Source organism: Trematomus bernacchii, unplaced genomic scaffold (assembly GCF_902827165.1).
Source record: "Trematomus bernacchii unplaced genomic scaffold, fTreBer1.1, whole genome shotgun sequence".
NCBI lineage: Eukaryota > Metazoa > Chordata > Actinopteri > Perciformes > Nototheniidae > Trematomus > Trematomus bernacchii.
In genome coordinates, this window is record NW_022987652.1 from 768075 (window position 1) to 780326 (window position 12252).

The 12252-nt window shown below is 40.8% G+C and overlaps 1 long non-coding RNA gene and 1 pseudogene across 4 annotated transcripts; one reads left to right on the plus strand and one right to left on the minus strand.

Annotated features, from left to right (window-relative positions):
* Positions 1-533: 533 nt before the first annotated feature.
* LOC117486420 lies at positions 534-3120 on the plus strand. Of its 4 annotated transcripts, XR_004556271.1 has the most exons (4): positions 534-1142; positions 1220-1332; positions 2378-2430; positions 2989-3120. It is a non-coding gene; the product is annotated as an uncharacterized LOC117486420 (long non-coding RNA). The 4 variants fall into 4 exon arrangements; XR_004556270.1 differs by having other exon boundaries at positions 534-1332; XR_004556273.1 differs by lacking the exon at positions 1220-1332 and having other exon boundaries at positions 2375-2430.
* Positions 3121-9799: 6679 nt separating this feature from the next.
* On the minus strand, positions 9800-11782 carry LOC117486390 (annotated as a pseudogene).
* Positions 11783-12252: the final 470 nt, after the last annotated feature.

Consider the following 12252-nt stretch of genomic DNA (forward strand, 5'->3'; position numbering starts at 1 on the left):
TTATGGGATTTCCCAAGCCTTTAATATTCCAAGAATATATTTTCATATTTTGCATGGTGACTGCTGCATATCTGTGGGATTATATTTAATACATTGTATATTTTGGCCCCATACACAAAAGGGATTGTCACTGCTTTTATTATTTACCATTAAAACTAATGTAACAAAAACGTAAAACACAAAAAGAAAACAATATAACATCCCACCCAAACCAGGGTCTTCCGACCCTGGCAGTTCATCTACCCAATTTGTTGTAGCCCAGAGAGAAACAAACGTCAGAAAAATGTTCATCTCAGAACTAACGAAATGTCCTCTTTGTGTTGGCAACTTGGAGCTCCCTTCCTCAGTTCTCATTGAAAATAAATACATTTCTTCATAATTTTCCTCCTAAACAGAGGACGGGTAGATAGAAAAAATTAATGGAAACAACTTTCCCTCATATTGAAAACCCGTCCGCATCCCAAATTTCATCATGGTATGTTCCATCCGATTATTTACATGTCAAATAATAAATTGCCATAAAAAACAAGACAAATCAAAAAAGAACGATCGGAGGAGTACATGGTGATATCTTAACCGTCAAATAAAAGTGGAGGAAGATTGTATTTTAAACAGAACAGTATGTTATTGTTTTGTCAGACCCCCTCCACTACCTTCTTTGTTGGTGTGGTCCGTTACGTCATTCTTTGTTGCCGGAAGCAAAGGCACTGGTAAATATAACAAAATACAAATGAACCAGTTCGATCCTTTAAACAGGAAAATCCTCTTAATGTGTCCTTGCGAAAAACGATTTCCACACGTTTCCCCAATCCCGATGACAGTTAATTTGGAGTTCGATTATGACTTATAACCGTTGCAACATGGGAATGATAAGAAGAGGAGAAAAAAGAAAAAAGAAAAGAAGAATGTACATCTTACCTCCACTCCGGTAGGTTAGAAAAATAGCGACTTACTGCAGCTGCTTGACAAAAGTGTCGGCTTCTTTGGGATCTTCAAAATAAACAATCTTCTCTTTATGAAGAATACGGAGCCGATGAGGATATGCAAATCCTCTGAACATGCCTTTTTCGAGGAATAATTTGATCACCAGGTCAAACTCCTTGCGCTTTCGGCGTACCTCTGCAGACAGATCCTGGCGAATGGTGAGTTTAGTATTACCCTCGTGGATTGACATTTTCTTCGCAGATTGCAGTATCATTTCTTTATCTCTGACTCGTAGAAAGCGGATCATAATTGGTCTTGGAGGCTTCCCTGGCTCGGGATATGGTCGTAGAGAGCGGTGAACCCGCTCCAACTCTAGATTCTGATCGAGGGAGAGTTTGAGCCAGCAAGGTCATTTTTGTTGAATGTATTGAAGTAGTAGTTGGCTGCCTTCTGACTTCTCTGGGAGCCCTAGTAGAACAAGGTTTTTACGTCTCCCTCTATTTTCGAGATCATCCGTCTTAGATTCCAGCGTCTTTATCAACTTTTCGGCTCGGTGAAGATCCCGTGCCGTAGTTTGTAAGGTGTCTTCTAATGTCGAAATTCTTTGTTCAGCTTCATACGCTGAAGTTGATTCTCAAGGGCCTGGTTTGTTGTAGCTAGTGCTTCTTTCATTGTTGAAACTTGACTAGTCACAATCTCCAAACGATTATCAATTCCATCGAGACGATTAAGTATCTCAGAGCGTTGAGATTTTAACTCGGACATTATCTCAACAAACGAAGGATTTCTATCATCCTCTTGAGACTCAGCCGCCGGTTCTGGTAGGCCCCCATTGTCTTGGTTGTTTCGTGGGGGTTTTCTTGGTTTATAATTGGCGTTGATGTACTCTGGGATTATATTATATTTTTGAATAATAAATATAATATTTAAAGGTGGGGTAGGTACATTTGAGAAACCGACTCGAGATACACTTTTTGTTATATTCCATGGAATGCTCTTAACATCCCGATAGCAATGAATATCTTAAGGGCTTTGAAAAAAAATCCATAAAAGAATTTCATCTGTGGAAGCCGTAGTACTGTAAAAAGCACGACCAATCATTGTAGCCAGCCCGGCTAAAATAACTGGATGGCCTACCTGCCTGATCAGTTAGATCAGTGTGTAATCAGTAGAAAATAATAACTTCCCATTATGCAGATATGACATCCTCGGAACATTGCTGCTGTGTGTGTGTGTGTGTGTGTGTGTGTGTGTGTGTGTGTGTGTGTGTGTGTGTGTGTGTGTGTGTGTGTGTGTGTGTGTGTGTGTGTGTGCGCGCATGTGTGTGTGTGCACGTGTGTGTATAAAATAAAATAAAGTGCTTAGGCTGCATTGATCTGTGAGATAACTGAACTGAAATGTTTAAGCTTGTATTTACTGTACTTTATTTATAAATGTGCTGTTCACTCAGCAGACACTAGAGGGCGCCAGAGGATCGAATAATGAAATCTGATGCAGAGCTCAGAGGTAAAGGAAGCTTTTTCATTATTTAACTATGGACAGAAACTTGACCTGATTTCTGATTTTGGTAAATAAACGTTGGAACACAAAATACTGAGCATGGACCCACAACATTTTAAATATTTCTTAGTTTTTGTACTGCCTGTTGCTATCCTGACTTTAAAATAATTATATTTATTATTCTAAAAAATATAGTTTTCTCCTGTTTTTTTAATCGTTTTTTTATGGATTTAAAATATGTTTTTTTATTTAAAATATGTTGTTATATCATATAAAACATTTATATTTCATTTTTTTAAATATTTGGCTCCTTCCATGTTATTTAGCTTTAAAAAAAATGTTCTATATAGATTTCGACATAATGTAGAATTGAATTAAGATTTGTTTAACCAAAATAAAGGTGGTTATAACATCAGACATGAGAGACTTAGTTGATTTAATGTTAAATTAAACGGTTTTCAGCAGCAGCAGCTTCTAGAAGTTTTACCCTTGAGTTCAGACTGGGTTAAAAATGTGCAGCTCGTGTAAACGCTGACATTTAGAGCCTGTTTCTGCCTGTTCCAGGATCAGTGAGTTCTCTGCACGATGTGTCTGGCACCAACACAAGATGACCCAATCTGGAGAGAAAACTGGACTAAAGTAGGACGGAGCTGAACACACACTGAACATACACACTGAACACACACTGAACACACACTGAACACACACTGAACACACACTGAACATACACACTGAACACACACTGAACACACACTGAACACACACTGAACATACACACTGAACACACACTGAACACACACACACTGAACACACACTGAACAACACTCTGAAAACACACTGAACACACACACACTGAACACACACTGAACAACACACTGAACACACACTGAACACACACACTCTGAACAACACACTGAACACACACTGAACACACACACACTGAACACACACTGAACACACACTGAACACACACACTCTGAACAACACACTGAACACACACTGAACACACACACACTGAACAACACACTGAACACACACTGAACACACACACACTGAACAACACACTGAACACACACTGAACACACACACTCTGAACAACACACTGAACACACACTGAACACACACTGAACACACACACTCTGAACACACACTGAACACACACACTCTGAACACACACTGAACACACACACACTGAACACACACTGAACACACACTGAACACACTCTGAACACACACACTCTGAAAAACACACTGAACACACACAATCTGAACACACACTGAACACACACTGAACACACACTGAACACACACAATCTGAACACACACTGAACACACACTGAACACACACTGAACACACACACTCTGAACACACACTGAACACACACTGAACACACACACACTGAACACACTGAACACACACACACTGAACACACACTGAACACACACTGAACACACACACTCTGAAAAACACACTGAACACACACAATCTGAACACACACTGAACACACACTGAACACACACTGAACACACACTGAACACACACTGAACACACACAATCTGAACACACACTGAACACACTCTGAACACACACTGAACACACACACTCTGAACACACACTGAACACACACTGAACACACACACACACTGAACACACTCTGAACACACACACACTGAACACACACTGAACACACACTGAACACACACTGAACACACACACACTGAACACACACTGAACACACACTGAACACACACTGAACACACACTGAACACACACACTGAACACACACACTCTGAACAACACACTGAACACACACTGAACACACACTGAACACACACACACTGAACAACACACTGAACACACACTGAACACACACTGAACACACACACTCTGAACAACACACTGAACACACACTGAACACACACACACTGAACACACACTGAACACACACATTAAACACACTCTGAACACACACACACTGAACACACACTGAACACACACTGAACACACACTGAACACACACTGAACACACACTGAACACACACTGAACACACACATTAAACACACTCTGAACACACACACACTGAACACACAGTGAACACACACTGAACACACACACTCTGAACACACACACACTGAACACACACTGAACACACACACTCTGAACACACACTGAACACACACTGAACACACACACTCTGAACACACACTGAACACACTCACTGAACACACACTGAACACACACTGAACACACACACTCTGAACACACACTGAACACACACTGAACACACACACTCTGAACACACACTGAACACACTCACTGAACACACACTGAACACACACTGAACACACACACTCTGAACACACACTGAACACACACTGAACACACACTGAACACACACTGAACACACACTGAACACACACTGAACACACACTGAACACACACTGAACACACACTGAACACACACTGAACACACACTGAACACACACACACTGAACACACACTGAACACACACTGAACACACACACTGTGCAGCTCCTTTCTCTGGAGGTAATCACATTGAAAACACACTGTACTGTTCTGATATTTTGGAGATGCTTTACCAGAACTATATATATTTTTGGGATAAACTCATTTTTTCTTTTCATGTTCTCTTATTTTTAGAAATGTTTGGTAATACTGTACTCTGATATTTTCTTTGATGTTTTCGAAACACTATACTTTGACTTTTTTTTTACAAACTGTACCATGAAGTTTTTTCTGATATTTTTACACTATGACTTATTTTCATATATTTTGGTATTTTCTGATATAATAGTATTTTTGTTTCGACATACAATTCCATGACGTTTTTTTACATACTATAATATCACTTTGCATCACCTTTTTCTGACACTCTACATACACCAATATGTATTCCTCAGATAATAAATAACATATTGATCAAACTAAAAATGTGAATAACAACCATCCTCAGTTTGACAGCTGATACTCTCTGCAGTGTTACAGTGATATGTGTCCTCCTCTCCTCTCTCTGTCCCTCTCTCTGTTCTCGTCACTGATTCCCCGTAAAGTCTCTCTGATGCGTCTGATCTCATTCTCCCTCCAATTAAACTCAGCTGTTTGGATTCAGACGTCGATTCATTGATTCATTGATTCGCTCATCTCACGTCATCGTGTGCAGGGTCGGTGACACAGAAACCTACTTATTGTAATGAACTGAAGTCAAATGTGTTTAATGCACTGTTTATATTCATAACACACACATCTCTTTCCATAAAATGATGCTTATATAAATATATTTATTTAATACTATTGCATATTCTTACTTTTACTTCTTATGTTAAGGTTTTTATTCTAAAAAAGGAGCAACTAACCCGGATAAATAAAGAATTGTGATCGTAAAATCTACATATTTATATATTAATACAGTATTGTGTATTTACTATACTCTACAGTTTTTTATTTCACATTCAGTTTGATCTTTTTAATGTATTTGTACTTATTCCTGCAGTTTACTTGCACCTCTGTGTCTCTTAAACTAGTCTGCAAACATTTCTTTACCTGTGTAATCTTTAATATACGTCTGCTTTTTGTTATTTTATGACATAAAACATGTATAAATAACAGAAAGTGATTCCAAGAGACAGAGAAAAGCTTTTATTCTGCTTATCATTGAATTGAACTTGTATTATTATTTAATTTGCACTATTTTAAGGCACTATTGTGTTTCTTTATTCACTTAATTAGTGCATGTTGAAGAGCCTGGGACTTCAGATTGCTGCAGATATGGTGCATGACAATCAACCCTTTGAGCATTTTTAAATCTTATGTATTTCTGATCAAGCTTCTCGTCTAATATCCGTCTGTTTGACACTCGTTAGCTCCGATGCTTCCTCATGTCAAACACTCTGAAGCCTTTTGTATGCTAATGAAGATCCAGAGAAGGACACCGAGGGAAACTCAACATCCATGCTTCATCGTCCGCACACATTCTTCCAGAGGTAACTAAGTACATTTACTCAAATACTTTACTTGAGTATTTCCATGTTATGCTAATTTGTACTTCTACTCCACTACAATTCAGAGGTACATGGTGTACTTCTACTCCACTACATTAATACCTTTAGTTACTTCACAGATGTGGATGAATGATGTGAAATATAATCAAGTGTTAAATCAGACTTTAGTTCCACCTGGAGTAAATCCACAAGCTACCCTGCAGTATACAAAGTCATTCAAACTAGCTGCACCTTTACCAGCTTTGAGAACACTTTCATGATCAATCATTATAAAACATATCATATATATTATTCTGAAATGGACCAATCTGCACAATGACTACTTTTACTGTCGCTACTTTCACTATATTTTGATGAGAATACTTTTCTACTTTTACTTGAGGAACATTTTGAATGCAGTACTTTTACTGTAACAGAGTATTCCTACACTCTGGTACTTCTACTTTTACTCAAGTACAAGATCTGAGTACTTCTACTTTTACTCAAGAACAAGATCTGAGTACTTCTACTTTTACTCAAGTACAAGATCTGAGTACTTCTACTTTTACTCAAGTACAAGATCTGAGTACTTCTACTTTTACTAAAGTACAAGATCTGAGTACTTCTACTTTTACTCAAGTACAAGATCTGAGTACTTCTACTTTTACTCAAGAACAATATCTGAGTACTTCTACTTTTACTCAAGTACAAGATCTGAGTACTTCTACTTTTACTCAAGTACAAGATCTGAGTACTTCTACTTTTACTAAAGTACAAGATCTGAGTACTTCTACTTTTACTCAAGTACAAGATCTGAGTACTTCTACTTTTACTCAAGAACAATATCTGAGTACTTCTACTTTTACTCAAGCACAATATCTGAGTACTTCTACTTTAACTCAAGTACAAGATCTGAGTACTTCTACTTTTACTCAAGAACAAGATCTGAGTACTTCTACTTTTACTCAAGAACAATATCTGAGTACTTCTACTTTTACTCAAGTACAAGATCTGAGTACTTCTACTTTTACTCAAGAGCAAGATCTGAGTACTTCTACTTTACTCAAGTACAAGATCTGAGTACTTCTACTTTTACTCAAGAACAAGATCTGAGTACTTCTACTTTTACTCAAGAACAAGATCTGAGTACTTCTACTTTTACTCAAGTACAAGATCTGAGTACTTCTACTTTTACTCAAGTACAAGATCTGAGTACTTCTACTTTTACTCAAGTACAAGATCTGAGTACTTCTACTTTTACTCAAGAACAAGATCTGAGTACTTCTACTTTCACTCAAGTACAAGATCTGAGTACTTCTACTTTTACTATACAAGATCTGAGTACTTCTACTTTTACTATGCAAGATCTGAGTACTTCTACTTTTAATATACAAGATCTGAGTACTTCTCCCTCTCCTGCAGACTCCACAAAATCACACATTTGTTAACGGTCCAACCTTTCCTCTCTCTGCTCCTTTTAAAGTTCCACATTAAATCCAGGCCAACAGGAGCGTTACGTAACTCTTCCCGCTCAGAGGTTAACTTCAAGTACGCGGTTACGTAACGACCGGTGAACCGTGAGAGAAGCCGCCCTCCAAACGATCCGGTGGATCCCAGTCTGACTCATCAGGTTGGAAATCAGGGTATTTTAGTTATTGAGTAGAAATGTCAACGTATTTTCTCCCAATTACGGTTGTTTTTTAAAGTAAGAGAACAGAAACAATGATACTAATGAAACCCCCCCTCACAGCAGACTGTAATGACTCTGAGTGACATGCAGAGGGTCAAAGCGACTCCGTCTTTATTCTCACCTACTCTCTTGTCTTTCAAACAAACAGGTGTAGAACAAAACCCTCTCTCAGCCCCCCCCCCCCCTTCCTCTGTAAATGTCAGCCTTCACATCCCCTGCTATCAAAGGCTCCTCATCCTCAGCAGGATGCAGATGAACTGCTCCTCTCCCATCATGCAACACAAAGAGGACACAGGCATAATGAGGAACATTTAAAAGCACATGTCATTTGTACTTCATTATAACTAAGTACTTTTACTTACAGTACGCAGAGTTCTAGGGTATCATGAGTATTTTCTGCTGTTTTATACTATATTTGAGTTTGTTGGTCTGAACACCTTGTTTCTCTTGTGCATTAAGAACACTTGTGTTAGGGCATGATTTAACAATGAATAGGTTATATATACAGTATCAAATACCACGTACTGTCCGCCCTCCCATGCCACCCTGGCATGACCTCTTGCCCCCCCTTTGCCACCCCATGTAAAATGTTCTAGAACCGCCACTACCCTTACACCCTACCCCTACACCCTACCCCTACACACTACCCCTCTGTTTGCGCGGAGGGTCCGCCACATTAAGTGCTGTTCCAAACCAACGAGTGTGGAGGGGGAGTGGGCTATCAAGCCCTCAAACAGCGAGTCTGCATCGGTGCTGACTGGAGACCGGTCTCTACCTGACCGGTCTCAAGGCTGTGTGTGTCCGTCAGGAAACACGCTGTTTACAAACAGTTCCAGCAAACATCCACTGATTTGGTTAAGCTGGGGAGTGGACACTTATTGAGAGGAGAGAGAGAGTAGTAACATGTAAATAGTAAATGAAGGAGTAAAGACGGTCTTCCTGGTTGAACTTGCGCTGAGCTTCATTTAGTCTCAGATCACTTCCACATGTTCTCCATCAGCTTCGTATGGCACCTTGGACATAACACAAGAAGAACATCCTGTTTTTGTTTTTGAAAGACAAACCTTTATTAATGATCTAAACATTTCATTTGATCACACATCCCATCAGTAAAGTCTGTTCAATGATTTCATGATCAGTTTCACTTTATCCACACCATGTGTTTCATCTCAGCTATTTCAAACAGAATCATACATGATTTCCTTATTGATTATTATCATGATAAGTTATGTTCTATAAAACATCAGAGTACCCACTTTCTATTTGGACAACAACAACAACAACAATTAGTCTGCAAACAAATAACATTTTATTTCCCAAGCAAAGACTCTAAGCTATTTACAGGAGAATAATGAATGATGGACTTATTGATTATGATCATGACAGTAAGTAATATCATTTTAAACAAACATGTTATGATGAAATAAGTGTTATAACCATCTGGGAACTCATTTGTAGTTAATTTGGGCAACAATAACATTGAATCTGTCTAAATAATACATGTGATTATAAATGTCTCTATTGTTTTAGAAAGTGGGCAGAATAAAATGTGTAGAATAAAAGAAGCTCTGCTGCTTTCTCTCTGAAGACTCGTGCATTACAAGAGAAACAACAACATGAATCAAAAGAAATATCCAACACATATTTAGAGCAAAGTTTACATATCAGTTCAGGGTGAACAAGGATCCTCCTGAGCAGTGACAGCCTCCATGGCTACACAGACACAGGAAGGAGCCGGAAGAAAGTCCAACCTTTACAGAACAACTCATGAGGAGATGTTGAAGCACATCCCATCATGTTTGATTGACAGCTGATCTCTGCACAGTGAAGACATGAACAATCAGCTCTGATGGACACACGGTGAGTTTAAGAAGTAGAAGAGTTCCTCCAATGACTTCAGGCTATTTGAGTTTACACAACTCAGCAGTGGCTCCATTTTTATAATAAAGCCAAACTCCAGCATGTAGCGGCTGAGTGAATGTGGTCTGCACTCTGTGGAGGAGAGTCATGGTTTCAGAGACGCTGTAGAAGGACAGAACACCTGCTCTGTGATCCAGGTACACTCCTACTCTGGAGGACTGAGGACCTGAGACGGGAGTGGTGATACTGTTGTAACGAAATAAATAACTGTTTTGGTTACACACTAAGGACCAAGATTTGTCATTGTTTCCAAATGCACTTCCCCCCCCTGCTCTGCTGATATTCTTGTATGCGACTGCTACATAAACTCCTCTCCCTCTCCGCTCCACCTCCCAGTAACAACGTCCAGTCAGACTCTCTCTACTCAGGACCTGAAAATAATCAGTGAATCTGTCTGGGTGACTAGAATAAGACTGTTGTTGTTTCATGAGTGTTGCTTTTCTGCTCCCCTCAGATAATAACAGATGTCTGCTTGCTGTGTTTGGATCCAGAGTGATCTCCTGTGAATATTGTAAGAACCCAGCTCTGGTGGTGGGCTCTGCTGCTGACAGTAAAACATCCACCTCAGTCGATGAGACGTTTGTCCATTCCTCTCTCAGGACGTCCTGTAGTTTGTCTCTGACTGCTGACAGGGCCGCCGTCACGTCCTCAAAGTAGCTCAGAGGACGGATGTTGATGCTGGAGGAGTGTGGAGGTTCACTGAGGGCTGACAGTGAGGGGTAGCTGTGCAGAAACTGGTTGTGATCCTCTGTGTGAGACAGCAGCTTCAGCTCAGCGTCTCTCCTCTTCAGCTCAGAGATCTCCTGCTCCAGCTTCTCCTGAAGCTCTTTGACTCGACTCACTTCTCTCTTCTGCTGGGATCTGACCTGCTGCTTCACATCAGAGCTTCTCTTCTCCATGAGACGGATCAGCTCAGTGAACATCTTCTCACTGTCCTCCACTGCTTTATCAGCAGAGCCATTGACGGCCTCCACCTCCTGCTGAAGCAGCTTCACCTCCTTCTCTCTGTCCTGGATTCTCTGCTGGATGTTTAGTCGACTCCCCTCCAGCTCTCTCTGCCTCTCAGTCCTCTCTGCCGCAGCTGACACCGTGTTGTGGCCCTTATGGTCATCCATAGTGCAGATTAAACAGATACACTGCTGATCAGTGCGGCAGAACATCTTCATCACCTCGTCGTGACGAGAGCAGATGTTCTCCTGGAGCTTCTTGGAGGGCTCCACCAGCTTGTGTTTTTTAAAGACAGGTAATTCATAATGAGGCTGGAGGTGTTGGTCACAGTAAGAGGCCACACACTGCAGACAGGACTTACAGGCTCTCAGTTTCCTCCCAGTGCAGACATCACAGGCCACATCTTCAGCTCCAGCATAGCAGAGATCAGCAGGAGCAGGTGGGGGTCCAGTCTTCTTCAGCTCCTCCACTAAAGCTGCTAACATGGTGTTCTTCAGCAGGACAGGCCTCGGTGTGAAGCTCTGCCTACACTGAGGGCAGCTGTGGATCTTCTCTCATCCTCTCCGTCCCCAGAAGCCTTAATACACTTCATGCAGTAGCTGTGTCCACAGGTAGTGGTCACCGGATCCTTCAGTAGATCCAGACAGATGGGACAAGATAACATTTCCCGCTCCAGCTGAACTCCTTTCTGCGCCATTTCACCTCTCAGTAGCAGAGAGTGTGAGTTTCACTTCCTGAGAGCTGAAACTAGTGAGACAGGTTATCTGAACAGGATGTGTGTGGGCGGTGAATGTGGCCTATCAGCTCTTGTGCTTTACCCACATGTTGGTTACACCCAGGGGTTAAATTGGACCGGGGCTGTCCGGGGCTCAGCCCCGGCACATAGGACGATGCTCTGACGTCATCCCCCTCGCTCATTTGTCATTTGTTTAAGCCATATGTTAAACCATCTCTCGTTCTTAATATAGACTTTATTTAGGGTCGATATGTGTTGACTTTACTTTAAAATAGCAATATCTCTGTGACAATGATATCGTTTTTCCGCTTAGTGAACGCGTCTCTGCTCCGATCAGGAGCTGCAGCACCGCGGCTCCTTCGTGCAGAGTCTGCAGCGGTGTGTGTGGTGTGTGTGTGTGTGTGTGTGGTGTGTGTGTGTGTGTGTGTGTGTGTGTGTGTGTGTGTGTGGGTGTGGTGTGTGTGTGTGTGTGTGTGTGTGTGTGTGTGTGTGTGTGTGTGTGTGTGTGTGTGTGTGTGTGTGTGTGTGTGTGTG